Here is a 17,089-nt window from a genome sequence, read left to right as displayed (position 1 = left end):
AAAAAAGATGCAGTATGATATACAGAGAAAACAGCATAGGATTTGAGTTACAAAAACTCATTTTACTAACTTAACCAGTTTCTAAGTCTCTCTAATCTCACTTTTCTCAGCCATGAATGAAGTATGTTATACCAATATCACAGAGCTGCTGGCAAATTAGGTACAGACATTTGTGAAATGCCCAGAGAATGCTTAGCACATACAAGCACCCCTGAGGTAGCCCCTGGATTTCACATTAATTCATTAAAGAAATAAATCTTGCCTGACTGGAGGAAATTATTTTACAATTCATAAAGGACAGGGAAATCACCTTCTGGAAAATATCTTCAAACCATAATTTCAAAGAAAACCACAAATTGGATAGAGTTGGGGGCACAAAGAAGAATGGAATTATCTTCAAGAAGTTGTTCTTTTATTTTTTTCCATGAAATTAAAACTATTGTCTATTATCTATGAGGGATGAAACTACACAAGATCCCCTTGTGCTTTATGACATGGGAAATATATAGCTCACTACCCAAATAATCAGACTAAGGCCCAGGAAAAAAAGATTTGCCTCAAGGCCTGTAACTGCTAACTGCTGTCATATTCATTACAGGCCAAATTTCTAAAGCAGCCCACTCAACATTGCCTTCATCTTTTCGGAGCTATTGTTGAGAGAGAGAGAGAGAAAGAGACAGAGAGAGAGGGAGGTGTGTGTGTGTGTACATGTGTGCACATGCATCTGTGAATATCTAAATTATTTTCCACAACCTAATCCTACCTTACATGTTAAATGGGAAAAAACAAAAAGTAATTTACTACACTTGCTCTTTGTGCTTCTAGGAAGACGACAGCTAAATATTCACTCTCGTGTACATCTGTCTTCCTTCTCCTACCTGTGATCCCTACAAGGTTATGTTACCAAGTCTCATGATTTTAAATTCTATCTGTAAGTCATATCTCCAATCCTGTCCTTTTCCTTAGTCTCCAGACTCATATACGTGGTTGTCTATTCAACATTTCCACTTGGATGTCTCATAGATACTGTCCCATCCTATCCTCAACTCACTCTTTCCCAGCCGGTGTGTCTCATAAATGGTAACTTTAACCCATCTGTTGCTTAGGTCACAAAACTTGAAGTCATCCTTGACTCCTCTCTTTGATATTTCACATTCAAATAAATTGTGAACTAATTCAAATTAAAGGACTCATTAAATCTTTTAATTCTACCTTCAGAACTGTTCAGAATTTAACCATTCCTTCATATGTACACCACGGCTCATTGGTCCTAGATTATTACCATAACCTCCTCACTGGTCTCTCTGCTTCCAGCCTTGCCCACCAATGGTGCCATTTCAGCACAGCAATTTGAATAATTCTTTTGAAACTGTAAATTTCATCCTATCACTTTTTTGCATAAAATCTACAGTGACTTTCCACCTCACTCAGAATGAAAACAGATGTCCATAAAATAATTTGCAAAACTCTGCCCTGCTCTGCTTCCTCCTTGACCTCATCTCCTATTAATTTCCCCTATTTTGCTCCAGCCACTGAGGTTTCCTTGCTGATCCTCAAACACTCCAGGCCTGTTTCTGCCTCAGGGTTTCTGCACCCTATGTTCCCTCTGCTTAGAGTCATATTTCTCCAGGAATCCACATGGCTGTCTTGCTCAGATCTTTGAAAAAAGTCTTTGAAAAATATTACTTTCTCAAAGAGGCCACCCCTAACCACTTTTGTACACATACACCTTCCTATCCTTACCTTCCTTTTCTTTCTTCTAACTTTCTTCTCTTTCTTCTCTTTCTCTCTTTCTTTCTTTCTTTCTTTTTTGAGACAGAGTCTCCCTCTGTTGCCCAGGCTGAAGTACAGTGGTGCAATCTTGGCTCACAACAACCTTTGCTTCCTGAATTTAAGCAATCCTCCCACCTCAGCCTCTGGAGTAGCTGGGACTACAAGCATGCAACACCATGCCTGGCTAATTTTTGTATTTTTTGTAGAGATGGGGTTTCACCATGTTGCCCGGGCTGGTCCTGAACTTCTAAACTTAAGTGATGTACCCACTTCGGCCTCCCAGTGCTGGGATTACTGGCGTGAGCTACAGCACTTGGCCCAATAACAGATTTTTAGCAAAGTTTTTCATCATAGAATGGTTCCACTGCTCTCGGGACAGTATATATGCTTGGAGGAAGCAGAGACACTGTGTATCAGAATGTATTAAAGTATAAAACATTTTCTTACTCACATTTGTGGCTAGAATGTTTGAAGAGAATGTGGAGAGGCAGGACTAGAGAAGTTTTCTGGCCATAAACTAAATCAGTATGTGTATAAATATATTGTTGCTTTTCTCATGGTATAGAAATGACCAGTCTTTTTCTAGAATGGAGCCAGCACAGGATGTAGCCAGCCAAGTGAGTGGCATCCTCACAGAACCAGGAAGAAATAATTTCCTCTGGGTACTAGGCTACCTGTAGGTTTCCATTACAGACTTTTCTCTTTGACTCTGGGAATGGTATGCTAGGTAGTGTAAGAGAAGGGCACATTATGTGTCTTATCTTTCTTTTCAGTGAGAAGCAGCTTAAGGGTTTTAATCATCCTTATACGGGATCAGATGGCAAACACTGAACAAGGAGAGGGTGAATATATTCTACCAAAGTATGAAAGTGATCATTAATGAGGGGGAAAATGAAGAGAAATTTCATGCAATTGAACACTTTTCTAAAGTTTGATACTGTAAGGAATATGTAATCTGTGGCATATATAATATAAGCCACAATAATCAATCACTAAGAAGGTCTTGAGGAATTAATATTACCAAAATCACATCCTCACAGGGAAAATATATTAAGGTTCTCCTTAGAACCAGAACCAATAAGAGATATCTCTCTCTTTCTATCTCTGAAAAAGAAAATGGGATTTATTATAGGAACTGACTCACATAATTATGGAAGCAAAGAAGTGTAGGATATTCTGTCTGCAAGTGGAGAACCTGGGAAACTGGAGATGTATTTCATTTCTAGCCCAAAGGCCTGAGAACCTAGTGGGCGCCTGGTGTCAGTCTCAGAGTGTGAAGTTTGAACCTGAAGTGCTGAAGTCCAAGGACATGAAAGGATGGATATTCCAGCTTCAGAAGGCAGCCAATTTACCCTTCTCCATCTTTTTGTTCTATTTGGTCTCCCAGCAGGTTGTATAAAGCCTGTCCATATTGGTGAGGGCAGAACTTCTTTACTTAGTCTACTGATTTAGATGCTAATCTCTACAGGGCATCGTGGCTCATGCCTATAATCTTAGCACTTGGGAGTCTGAGGTGGGCAGAGTGCTTGAGCCTAGGAGTTTGAGACCAGCCAGGGCAACATGGGGAAACTCTGTCTCTACAAAAACTATAAACATTATCAGGGCATGGTAGCGTGCATTTGTAGCCTGAGCTACTTGGGAGGTTGAGGTAGGAGGATCACTGAGCCCGGGAGGCAGAGATTGCAGTCAGTAGAGATTGCATCATTGCACTCCAGCTTGGGAGACCCTGTCTCAAAATAATAATAATAAATAAAAATTAACAAAAATAACACCCAAATACAAATCTTTCCCAGAAACACCCTTACAGATATACCCAGAAATAATGTTTTACTAGCTATCTAAGTATCCCTTAACCCAGTCAAGGTGAGATCTAAAATTATCCAACAGAGCTAGGGATGACTTTAAATCTCATTTTGCAAAAACAGAGAACACCTTTTTCTCTTATATAATGAGCCAAAAGAACAAATTTGGGGAGAAATGTCTGATTCTTTAAGCTGTAGGCTTTATTCAAGGGGAAAATGCTCTCCTATCATGATTAATCACATAAAGAAGAAAAAGGAGCAGCAAAGTGATCACTTAAAAGCACAGTGTCTCTTATTTATGAGCTATCCAAAGATATATGAGCAGTTGTCATCCCTTGAATTTTTAACCTCTTTAATTGTTATGCAAGTATTCACTTTCATATTGGTAAATCATGTAGTTGGTTTGCTTTATTATTTTCCTTTTCTTCAGTTACTAGCATTGACCCAGATGTTTGCTCAACCACAAAAGGCAATAACTAATCCTCATTATTACCCTATCCAAAGTATTTACTAGGTTAAGACCAGGGTGTGCCAAAGATTAGAGTGTGTGTATGGAGCCATGGGAAGAAAGTGACCCTTGAAGGAGAAAATTGGATTCTGGCCTGGCTTTTGCCACAAGCTCATTCTGAGATCCTGGGTTAGTAGTTTGACCTAGCTTGGCTCTGAAGTTTCTGCATCTGTTTACAATGGTCGGATTAGGTGGTCTCCAACGTCCCTTCAAGTTCTAAATTTCATGACTGTATCCATCAGGCAATCTCTTAGGCTGTGCTCCAAGTTTCTTGGAGGTCAAGAACATGACCCAGTTATTCATACTCAGGCCAAGTCCACAGACTCAAACCATAGAAACTCTCTTCCCAAATTTGTTCACAACAGCTGAGAGAGCCAACAAATGTGGAGAAAATCATTTCCAGGAACGGTCTAAGGAACAACATGAAAGTGGACACAATGTCCATTTTCTTTACTACACTAGTCCCCTCTTATCTGTCATTTCACTTTGCACACTTTCCATTACCTAAGGTACAGTACAATAAGATTCTTTGAGAGAGGGAATCACAATGACAACTTTTATTATAGTATATTGTTGTAATTGTTCTCTTTTATTTTTCATTGTTGTTAATCTCTTATTGTGCCTAATTTATAAATTAAACTTTATCACAGGTATGTATGTATAGGAAAACACATTGTATACATAGGGTTCAGTACTATCTGTGGTTTCAGGCATCCACTGGGGGGCTTGGAACATATCCTGTACAAATAAGGGGGGAACTACTGTATTCTATATTTAATGCCTGCAACAGTGCCTAACACATAGTAGGTACTCAAATATTTTATGATGAACTAATGTCTATTGGCATGTATACTAATGTCTGTATAAGCAATTATTTATACTGAAAATTTCAGAAATTAATGCATTTCCATAATGTATAGCACTGTCAGTACCAAGTAATAAAAAGATATACAAAGAGCAGCCTGATACCTCTGAAAGCCTGTAAAGAAAATGGTCATGATTTAAACTGAATCTCAGAGGTTTAAAAACATGCGGTGAATGCATGGCCTGACAGTTAAACTGGATGAAGGGAATTCACTCAAATGAGATGGATTATGGTTTTCAGTCTCTGAACTAGCACACTGTCTTTTCACTTGAAGCTGATTCTATTCCTTTTGAGGACACAGAGCTGTCACCCATAAACGTTGAGTATATTGGGAAGAGTATAGTGCCAGTCAGGCTGCCTGACCCTGAGTGCTGTGCCTGCTACTGTATAACTGTGTGACCTGTGGTAAATTACTTAAATTTTCAGAGCCTTGGCTCTCACAGATTTACTGAGAACTTCCTTATAAGGCTTCTGGAGAAACACAGAGAAAATACATGTAGTAGTGCTAGTATAGTGCCTGAACAGAGAACACATGCAATGAAGTTTAGCTGTCATTATTACTGATATTATTATTTGCTATTGACATAGGGGAGAAAGAGAATATTTAAATTTAGTATTCCCAATGACTATCACCCATCAAAGAAAAAGATAAAAATATACATTAATAAGACCTGGGTTCTTTCTATTCACAAATCCAAAAAGGCAAATCAATAAAAGTTCTAAAAACAGAGAGGTGAACTTTTAAAATGGAAATAGCCTAAAGGGTTTTTCTTTAAAAATTATTTATGTGTATCAACCAAGTTTGAATGGGTAATGCCAGTAGCTCACATGAATCATCTCCTTCCATTTGATTCATTTCCATTTCACAAGAAAGTTACGAATGTAATCTGAAACATGGTAATGTGTTTTTTTCCTCAAGTGTCTTTCAGCTATTCCTTCACTTAACTGACTCTGTATCCACTCTACTTCCTTTTAATATGTTTTATGACTGATAAAATATCAAAAAGACTTTTGTGCAAGATAATGCTTTATCTCTATGATTATATATAATTATAGCTTTCTTAGAGAAAGAATTAAATATAAATATAGACTTTTTCCATTATCCACAGGCAGTTTATTTAAAAGTTAGGTTTCTAAATGTGCATTAAATAGGCATTTGCATTCAAATGTAAGTAAAAAGTACTTCAGGGACAAACATAAATGATTCTGGATAAATCATTGTTTTAGTTTGTATTGGACACCATTGCCCTCCATTGTAGATAATTGAATTGGCAGCATCAGCAAGTACTGATAATGAAGGCAATCATTCTTTAAAGTCTTAAATCAGAGAGAAGAAGTTTTTTAAAAGACAAAAATTCGTAAGGCCATACACATAACTCAAAAACTATACAAGCTTCTTCATTACACTAAAGCCAACATATTTCTCACAAAATAGAATGTACTCTTTTCATTTTCTCCAATACCATCAGGAGCTGATACTTGGTCCCAAGTGAAAAGATGAAGGCTTGGAACGTTTCTGAGACTTATTCACAGAACATTTCTGCCTTTTAATGTCAGCCGTGAAGTTGCTGGCATTGCTAACAAGAGCTACCAAAGATAAAGCAGGGTCACAATCCTACAATGTGACTGTAATTGCACACAACCAAGTACAAGAATTCTAAATGGGACCGATTACTCGTTGGCTGCAGGTTGGTTTCCTTGGGAAGCCAACCCTGAGACAGAGTTTAGAGGGTGTCATGTGTATTAAGGAGAGGTTTTGGGGTCATCGCCTGTGAAAGGGAATGTAAGGAAGCAGGAGTGAACAAAGGGAGAACACAAGCTGTGATGCAGGTCGGACTTCAGCAGGCCCCAGTGGGAGCTAGAGTGGTCCTTAATGGAACTGAGTCGGACTGAGATGGCCAGGCATAAAATACAATCACACTGATCAGTTGTTGGATGTGGCCTACCCCATGAAAGGCGTGACCTTGGGTCAACCAGCTTTCTGTAGCTGAGGAAATTCCCTTAGGGATTGACAGTTGTCCGTCAGTAGCCCTCCCAGGAGCTGAGACAACAAGTTTTTCACTGAAGGGATGTGTGGATGGCATGTCAGTGTCACACATCCTTTAATACTTCCAAAGTTAGATAGTCCTCTTATGATGATTCCTAATAGATCTACCAGAAACAGGTGTAGGGAGCCCACTCATAGTCTCTGCTTCCCATCAGAGACAACTCAATTGAAGCCACCCACTTCAGTGCCGATGAGCAGTCGCCTCTGCTGGAATCACCCCAATTGCTGGTGACTTCTCCTAGCATCTTGGGTGGGAGTATCAAATCCAGGAAATGATAATGAAAAAGAAACTAAGTTTGTACAGCTTTTAATACTTCAGCAAAGAAAATAATTTGTTTCTTACATGATCTAATTCTAACTCTGTAGGAATTACATTATTTATTATTTTATTTTTCCAAAGGGAACATCTGCAGCAGTCAATAACTTGGGATAATTCTTAATTTTCTTGCCTACATTTAGAGCCAAAAATAACCAGGTCCCTGAAACGGTGGCTACTTTATCTTTCAAGATATAGGCCAGTGACTATTTTACCACATAATCAGCATGCTTCTAAACTTTTCATCTGATATTTAAATGAAAACAAGAGATAATCAGTACTGAAAGTCATCTTCAATCTGTTATCTTGCCTCTTCAATTCTAAAGCAAGGTTGTTTTGGAAATCGGTCTTATATAAGGTACCATCTGAGAGTGTCAAGTGTTAAATAATTAAATACAAAAATAGCACATATTGTTGCCAATCAGTAGGGGCTTTAATTTGCTTTTTGTTGCAAAAGGCATGATACTCTCCAAATGGAACATGCAATCAGCCCTCGGCAGGACTACCACCAGTAACCAGTATTGTTTGACTCTGTCACACTTGAGGGCCATCCCACAGGCTGAGCCAATCACTTGATGTTCAATGAAACTTAACAATAAAACACACCACAATAAAAGTGTCCACTGAAAGCATCACAACATATAACTATAAGCTGTTCCATATTTTGTAGGCTTTCTAAAATGAAAAACCTTGACCTGTCTTTTCTCAAATGGGCTTACTGGCACTTGATAGTCTTTCCATTCCTACCCTCGTTTGGCAAGAAACACAGTAAGAAATTGTCCCATAACAGAGAGAAATGGCAGGAGACCATAAAATAAAAGTGTCTTTGATTTCTGTAAACATGAATTGTGTCTAGCTTGGCCTTATGTGGTTTTGAAAGGATAGACAAAGAAAAAGCAAGGCATACTTTTTCCTTCTGGGAAAGACAGAAAAACTGTCGGCTTTTTTGTGTGTGTGCAAAAGAATTATTTGGTAGTTTTTCTTGTCAGATGTTTTGTTTGTTTTTACAGTAAAGACGGTGATAACCCATTGCTACACTTAAGAAAAATCATGTTAACATGGAACCGTATTTTCAAAATTAACAGGTCTGGAAAATATGGCTCTTAACTTAAAATAGCAATGGAATATCATTAATCCCTGATTTTACATCTAAATGTTCTAGCTATAAGGATGAATGTGTTTATTAACCCAATGAGTAAAATCTACCCAGGCACAAAAGTAGACTGATTTATTTCAAACATCTTAATTCACTTCTCACAATAATAATCTGTAAAAGAGAAACTAAATAGGCATTGGCATAATCTATGTAAAGTTCACATGATAAAATTTTATAGTTATTTGGGAGACAGAAATATTAATATAAAGGAAGATTCTCCAGATGTGAAAAAGTCATCTTTTATGAAAGACATTAATTTCAAGCAGTTTCTTCATGTCTCTTAGATCTGTTAACCCACACAAAGGAAGAGACAATTAATGTATATACCCCATTTGAATTTGAAAAGTACAAAGCTCACCCCTCTCCATTCATTTGCCATCTTAAAAGGAGGCAATAGTGATCTCTTTAAGATCTCAGGATTGTGTCAAGAATATGTAAGTAGCAAACCATCTTTTAAAAAAGTCTGCATTTCCTTTCCTTCCACTCCAAGAAAATGGATGGAAGATATCTTTGGGGACTTCAGTTCTCTTCACACCATATTCTATTCTTAGGGTAACTTGGAAAAGCAATAATAAAAATATCCTGTGCACAAAGGTTTCTGGGAAAAATACTGTGGTTTTGCTAAGGCATCCTTCTGTCACACAGAGAATGTTTAAATGATGGTGATGGACTTCATGAACATCTTTTTCATTTACGGCTTTATCCCTGAAGATCTGCAAAATGTTTCAAGATGTCACTTGTTCTCCCCGAAGAGTTTCTTGTGGGAGAGTGGTGTAGTGGGGTACATGTTTTCATACTATGAGTTCTGCCAAATCCTGAGTCTAAGCTTCACTGAAAGCGATCCTTGGAGATGTCTTTGGTAGACAGCTCTCCCCTCTTCACCTCCTGCTCCAGTGCTGTCTGTGAAATAAACAATGCAGCAGAGCAATTGAGCCTGCTTGGATCTGGAAGTCTTGATTATGTGTCACTTTTGATTGATATCATGACAATGTCATAGCCCTCCTTGCAGAGCAGAGAAAATCAGGGTTATAGATGCTTAATTTTCAGAGATTTTATTAGAGGGAGGGAACTACAAGTATCAAGGCAAGAAATTACAACACTGGAATTATTCTATAGAAAGCAAGTAATTATGAATGTCAGGACTAGAATGCCTTTGTGAAAGGGATTTTCATGACAAATGTAGGCAAATGGCAGATTCTCTTCCTGACATCAAGTGGCAGTGTTCTTACATCTAATGGCATATGCTTCCTTTCTGCCAGGGACCAATTATTCTGTCACAACAGACTGGAAGCCTTCAGCAGGTGACATCATGTCCTTGGAGCTTCAGTGTCTCACAATTGCTAGTACCAGCTTGATGTGAATGACAGCCATGGAAGGGAAGGCAGAGCCCTTGCCGGTACACCTGCTGTTTTGTTGAATAATAAGGGAAAAGTCAGCCAATACCCGATACTCTCTTGTTTTCAGGCAGTAAACAAACCTGATATTACCACAGTTTGTTACGTGAGTAGTGACATCGACTGTATGGAGTTAGTGCCACCTTAGTTCTTAAATCTGAATACCAATACTAATTCCTAAGATTTGCATGAATTGTATATCATATATGTTATCTCAGTTTTTCATCACCACAACCCTGTGATGTAATTATGCTATGATAGTGCTTCTCTGTGAATTGAGGTTGCATGGGAGGGTATAAATACAAGAGGAGATATGTGGGAGGATGGGCAGGTGAGTCAATGTAGGAAATAACTAAAAAAATCCTCAAAAAGTAAAATCAACAAACTACAATAATTCACAACAAGAAAATAAATCTGGTGAATGTTTATATTAATTATATTTCATTTTAAAACACATTTCCCATTTCATTATGTTTTCACTTGTGCCTAAGTATAGCACTTAAGCACTGTCTTATGCTCTAGAGGGACTTCTCAGCTCCTGGCTTCAAAGAAAAGGATGAGTTCCTATAACGTGTGATTCTTTATGTTACACAAGCAAAAAGAAAGGAGGAGAAAGTAAACTTCATTTGCATTATGTGCCACTTTTATAGACCATGTTCTGGTCCAAAGGTAAATTGGAGGATTTACTCCATATACATTTTTCTGTATAAAAGTTATATTTCAAGCTTCATATGAAACTGGATTTAAATGACACACCCTGTGGATAACAAGTGCTAGAAGATCTTTCAATTCCTTACCCTGCAATGTGTCTGTAATGGTTGGTAAACTGTAATAGGATTGCTATTCACTGTGGACATAGGCAAGAAAGCTATTGTTTTATTTGATGAAACAAAAAGCCCCTAGCTAAAATCTAGGGTCTCATTACATGCACAAGGGAATTGACACCAGAAAGCATTCCCCTTGGAACACCATGGGTTAACAGTTTAATTAAGCCAGTGATCAGGTAACAAGAAATCTTGACAACATTATGAATTTGGAAGTAAGAACTAACCTTGCCAAGCAATGGTCAAAGCTAATAAATGCCATGTTGGCTCTTTTCTAAAAAGTATTTTATTTTTGTGGGTAAACCTTACCAGCTTTTATGTTGAAACAATGTTCAGTAGCATTTTTTCCTGTCAAAAAAATCTGCATTCTTCTGTTAATGTTAGATTTTAAAAATCTAACAATTTTTAAAATTATTTCAATCAGGAAGTCTGAAACCAACACAGCAATTCAAAAAGTAATGTCAGCATTTAAAACTAATAATGCAACTGCAGAGCTAAGGAAGAAAAATAAATAAATGATCCAACATTGGTTGAATTCCCACTAGATGCCTGCTACTTTACATGTATTTTATCACAATAATCCTATAAAATAGGCAGTAGTATCACCGTTTTACAGATGAGGCAACAGTGACTTTGAGAGGTTAAGTCATTTGCCCAATTGGGTAGAAATGAGTTGCTTCTGTTGCTCCTGGAAAGTTGTTTTTATCTTTCAAAAATAACTAGACATTTAAATGGAAATGTGGTAAGGGCCAAAATTCATCTGTATTTCAGCACTGGAAACACTTATCCAATAAAACGTTCTTTATATACCAATCTCTTTCTGGAATACACACATGTGTTTTACCCATTTTTAAGTAATTGAAATAGAAGCAAAGATTAAATCAGGGGTCCCCAACCTTTATGGCACCAGGGACCAGTTTTGTGCAGGACAATTTTTCCATGAACCTGTGCGGAGAGATGGTTTTGAGATGATTCAAGCTCATTAAATTTATTGTGCAGTTTATTTCTATTACATTGTAATATATAATAAAATAATTATATGACTCATCCTAATGTAGAATCAGTGGGAGCCCTGAGCTTATTTTCCTGCAACTAGACAGTCCAATCTGGGGTTGACAGAAGACAGTGACAGATCATCAGACATTAGATTCTCAGAAGGAACATACAACCTAGATCTCTTGCATGCGCAGTTCACGATAGGGTTCTCGCTCCTATGAGAATCTAATGGTGCCGCTGATCTGACAGGAGGGAGTTCAGGCGATAATGTGGGTGATGGGGAACAGCTGTAAATACAGGTGAAGCTTCATTCACTCACCCAGCACTCAACTCCAGCTGTGTGGCCCAGTTCCTAGCTGTGCAGCCCATTTGTAATACAACATGTGGGGTTGGGGATCCCTGGATTAAATGAATATTTAAAGATTTTACAGGTCTTTCAGAATAAGACTGGGAATCATCAATTCTGGCTCTAAATCTTCTAAATCCATTCTATTGAGGTGAGTTTGTATCTACTTCAATAGAAATTGACTTGGTAGCAAAGGAAGGATAATAAACCATACTTTGTTATAACATGGCACTACCAGGGTAGAACTTTAAACCTCCTACTTGTACAAATACTCTGGGTATTGCAGAAATGTTAGCACATGTGAACCTACATGTACTAAGATAGAAAGTTCTCAACCATAATAGCTCCCATCTGATACTCAGATGTTCTCCTTAAATAGCATTCGTTAAGAAGTTTCTGGCAACTGATCTCGTCAAAATGTTTCCTATAGACAATGTTTTCTTATAATTTCACTGGACTTTGAGCCAAGTTCTTCCCTGCGCATTGAATTAATATATGTACATATGTCAATCAACTTCAAGCAAAAGAGTTATGCCTACTTTCTTCATCATAGTTTCCATGGAGAAGACAGTACACTCCAAAGTGAAGTGAGTGGACCCTGGAAACAAACTACAAACTTCTACAACTCCCTAGTTATATGGCTTCAGAAGTGTAATGCAATTATGCCTGTGTTTCAATGTACTTAAATGTAAGAGAGAATTATTATAATAAACAATCACACCTAAAAGAGCTGTTTTGAAAGTTAAATAATATTTGTAATAGCTCAAAATACCATTTGCATCAGTATTAGGTACATCTAATAGCATCTAGTGCTAACATAAACACTTACAAAAGTTAGTCATCGTTAACCACTCTAGGACTTCCAACAAACTTTTTAGCCTCCTATGGGCTACCAAAAAATCATTCTCCAGACTGCAGTGAGTGAGTGAGCTCTTGTAATTCCGGATGCTTGCTTGTTTTTCTATGGAGGTGACATTCACTACCTAAATCTTTTTTTTTTTTTTTTTTTTTTTTTGAGACGGAGTCTCACTCTTATTACCCTGGCTGGAGTGCAATGGCGCAATCTTGGCTCACTGCAACCTCTACCTCCTGGGCTCAAGCGATTCTCCTGCCTCAATCTTCCAAGTAGCTGGGATTTCAGGAGCCCACCACCACACCTGGCTAATTTTTGTATTCTTAGTAGAGACAGGGTTCCACCATATTGGCCAGTCTGGTCTCAAACTCCTGGGAGGCCGAGGTGAGCAGAGCACTACTTAAAACTTTTAAACAATTCTTCATTGTTCTCAGAATTAATTTCAAGTGGTTTAGCTAGCTTAACAAAGTCCTTCAAGTTCAGGCCCTTTCTAACCTTTCCAACTTCTTCACCTTTCTCAAAAGTGCAATGTCAAATCTCCAACATATACATGTGCACATGCACACAAGCACACACACACACGCTCATAATCTCCCTCATGTGTCCTCTAACCAGATTACGTGCAGCTCTCTAATTTCTCGGGTTTTAAATTCCTCTTTCCTTTTTGAACCTCTAGGCTTTCCTGGAAAATACTGCCTTCTCCTCTAACTCCCCGTTACTTTCCTTGGCTAATTATATCTTGTCTTCACTTTTCTGGAAAAAAAAATGTCTGAAATATTGAGTTAGGATTCCCTCTTTTGTACCTATTCATATCTCACTATTTACCATACATGTTCTATTATTACCAATTTTCTTGCCTGTCTGATCTATTAAACTCAAAGGCCCTTGAGAGCAAGTAAAATTTGCTATTTTTACTTGCATTCCTATAGCCAGCCAGCTGAGTATTTGTATAATGATTAATTTGGGAACACGAGCCCTACAAGAAATGTAGGAAAGATGTATTCCAGGAAAATTCTGGAGCCTCATAAGCTCATGTTCGACAACCTGCCTCAATGGAAAGGATTCAGACCCAACACAGTTTGGCGTTAATTCTGCAACATATGGAAGAGAGTGAAAAAGAACTCTGTACTATTCCTGTCTTGACTAATAAATCACTCTCTAGCTTATCACAGCAAAGAGCCACCATATTTTGATGTTTAACTGTAACACATCTATAATAGATCTAGTGGTAGATACTGAAAAGTGAGAGAAAAGTGTTCCTGGAATCAAAGGATTCAGAAAAAAAAAAAATGATATCCAGAGGTCACACAGTCCAGTATTCTGACTTTATTTGGGATGTGGCTAAAATAGCCTAAACCGAGTATCTACCTTAGAAAGTCTCTTAGAGAGTTCAATAAATATAACTACTAGGGTGCCAGTGCATCTAATTTAAATATGACAAATTCAGTCCCTTTGTTCAGTCTTAAAGGAAGTAAAATAAAATACGAGGCAATCATCATCCTTTATACCCCTGCTATTTGAAGTTTTGTCCAAGGATAACTGGCATTGGCTTTCCTGTCCTGCCTCAGACCTACTGAATCATAATCAGAAGGAAATTACACTTACAGGTAATGTAGGTACATGTGCACTGTGGCTTACTGTACAAATCAGTATATCTTCCCTTATATGTAATATAGCAATATGTATGGGGGTGCAATATGTCTGTACATTATGGATAAGTGGTCAATTATAATATTACCATACTATGCAGACACTAAAATCATGTTTATAGAGGGGAAAAATGTTTTGACATAGGTAATACTTATATCACAATGTTAACTGAGAAAAAAAAGGCTACATGAGTTACATACATCCTAATCTACGCTTTTAGAGTTTTGAGTATGTGCAAATAGAACAAAAGCTGGAAAGAAAGAGTTAGTAATAATTATCTCTGTATGGTAAGATTATGGTTTTCATTTTCATTTTTGCAGATTCTGAATTTTAGCCATTAGAAAATAGCTCCACAGGACAGGCATGGTGGCTCACGCCTGTAATCCCAGCACTTAGGGAGGCCGAGACACGTGGATTACCTGAGTTCAGGAGTTCGAGACAAGCCTGGCCAAGTGAAACCCTGTCTCTACTTTAAAATACAAAAATTAGCTGGGTGTGGCGCCATGTGCCTGTAGTTACAGCTACTTGGGAGGCCGAGGCAGGAGAATTGCTTGAACCTGGAAAGCTGAGGTTGCAGTGAGCTGAGATCGTGACACTGCACTCCAACTTGGGCAACAGAGTGGTACTTCGTCTCAAAAAAAAAAAAAAGAAAAGAAAATAGCTCTACATTTGAAACCAAAACGTACTTATTGAAAGATTCTTTGCGTATGCTTAAGGCTCTTCACTAGGATAGTATTTCATAACAAATATCTGGAAAAAAAGCCAATTGCTTATCAATTGGGAAATGATTTATTAAACTGTGAAGTATTCACAAAATGGAACTTTATGCATTTCTCAAAAATGAATAGAAAATGTTTACATTCGTTATTATAAAGGAGCGCCAAGATATGTTGTTATGTGGAGAAAGCTGGGTGAATAAAACTGTGAATAGTATGCTACCATTAGTCTAATAAATGGTGATAAATATTTTATAATACTCTTTAATATGGTAATATTAATTATATACATTTTTCTTACAACAAAAAACGTGTAATTACATCCAATGGGTCAAAACAATAATTAAAAATAAGCTCTATAAATTATGTAAAATGTTCTCTCCTTAATAAACATTAAGAATGGCATAGTCCACACAGAGTCTTTCCAAAATTTTCAATGCTTTTAAAAAAGCAAATGAGAAGACTTGGGAGATGGTAACAATATCTGATTGTACTCACTTGTCCTTCATGTTTTGGGAGATATGCCCAAATTCTTTTCATGCTCATTTTATTATGAAACACTATTCCATTGAATCCCCCATCTTGACCCACCATCCATAAAAATAGGCACATTTGAATGAGTAAATGGAGTGTTGAGAAGTCAAGATTCCTCCAAAGACTGTATTTCTCCATTTACTACTTTCATGGCAATGTCTGTGATATCCTGGCTATAGAATTTACGTGAGAAAAAAAAAAAATCTGGTTTACAACACATTCAGACACAAACTGCTCCAGTTTTATTATTCCAATAAAAGCAAAGGATTGTTGATTCTCTGTTTTCCTCTCTCACCAGGGACTACATTTTGCTATGGCTGCATTTGCTGTGTATGTAGAATTCTGCGCATTACTCAGAACTTTCTGGACTCTTATAAATTGAAGTCCTGTGGCCATAAATAGAATAACAGTAGTCTGAAGAAGGAGCATTAATTTCACCAGAATGTCAGCACAACCACAAGCCTGTCCCTTCAGGGAGCTCACATAAAATGAAGCACCAAGTACAAAGATTTCTGTGTTGCTTTTCCTCCTTAGTTCTTAAGACTGAGGTGCACGTGGAATATGTCAGAGGAATAATGATTATCAGCAGTATAACAAAAGGACAGAAGTTGGTAGAATCCGCAAATGAATGCACTACTAAGCATATCAGGCAGGAGAGTACTTAAAGTTTCTTTATACAGATTAAGCTACTCTAAATAAAAATCTGAAATCCGCAATGCTCCAAAATCAGAAATTTTTTGAGTGCTAAAATGATGCACAACTGCAAAATTCCACATCCGATCTTATGTGATGGGTCATGGAAAAAAACAGTCAAAACTTTGTTTCATGCACAAAATTATTTTCAAATATTGTATAAAATTACCTTCAGATTATACATATAAGGTATATATGAAACATAAACAAACTCTGTGTTTAGACATGGGTCCCATACCCAGAATATCTCATTGTGTATATGCAAATATTCAAAAATCCAAAGAAATTCAAAATCTGAAACACTTCTGGTCCCAAGAAGTTTGGATAAGATACATTCAAATTGTAATAAGTTTCTTCCTTTGAAAAGCAGAATGTTAGATTAAAATAAACTCCTGTCAGTTCATGAATAACATTGGTAAACAAGGTAACTCAGATAGGTGGATTAAACAATGGAAAGAAAAGTAACCTGGGTGAAGTTCTGGCCATGTTCCCCCAAAGTTTCAGAGAGATGGACAAGCACGTAAGTACAATGATAAATAGGATTGTGCAAATGGGCTCATTAAGAAGCAAGTGTGCAAAGATTAATGGTTTTGAGGAAGTTGTCTAAAACTACATT

The 17,089-nt window shown here is 37.3% G+C and overlaps 1 protein-coding gene and 1 long non-coding RNA gene across 10 annotated transcripts in view; one reads left to right on the top strand and one right to left on the bottom strand.

Annotated features, from left to right (window-relative positions):
• RBMS3 (RNA binding motif single stranded interacting protein 3) overlaps positions 1-17,089 on the bottom strand; it is a 1,467,317-nt gene that overhangs the window by 314,125 nt on the left and 1,136,103 nt on the right. The gene's annotated exons all lie outside the window — the stretch shown is intronic.
• Positions 9,880-16,289, top strand: LOC103882427. Its single transcript, XR_644249.2, has 2 exons — positions 9,880-9,967; positions 16,079-16,289. It is a non-coding gene; the product is annotated as an uncharacterized LOC103882427 (long non-coding RNA).

Source organism: Papio anubis, chromosome 2 (assembly GCF_008728515.1).
Source record: "Papio anubis isolate 15944 chromosome 2, Panubis1.0, whole genome shotgun sequence".
NCBI lineage: Eukaryota > Metazoa > Chordata > Mammalia > Primates > Cercopithecidae > Papio > Papio anubis.
Note: the sequence above shows the minus strand (reverse complement) of the source record. Positions and strands in the feature narration are given on the sequence as shown.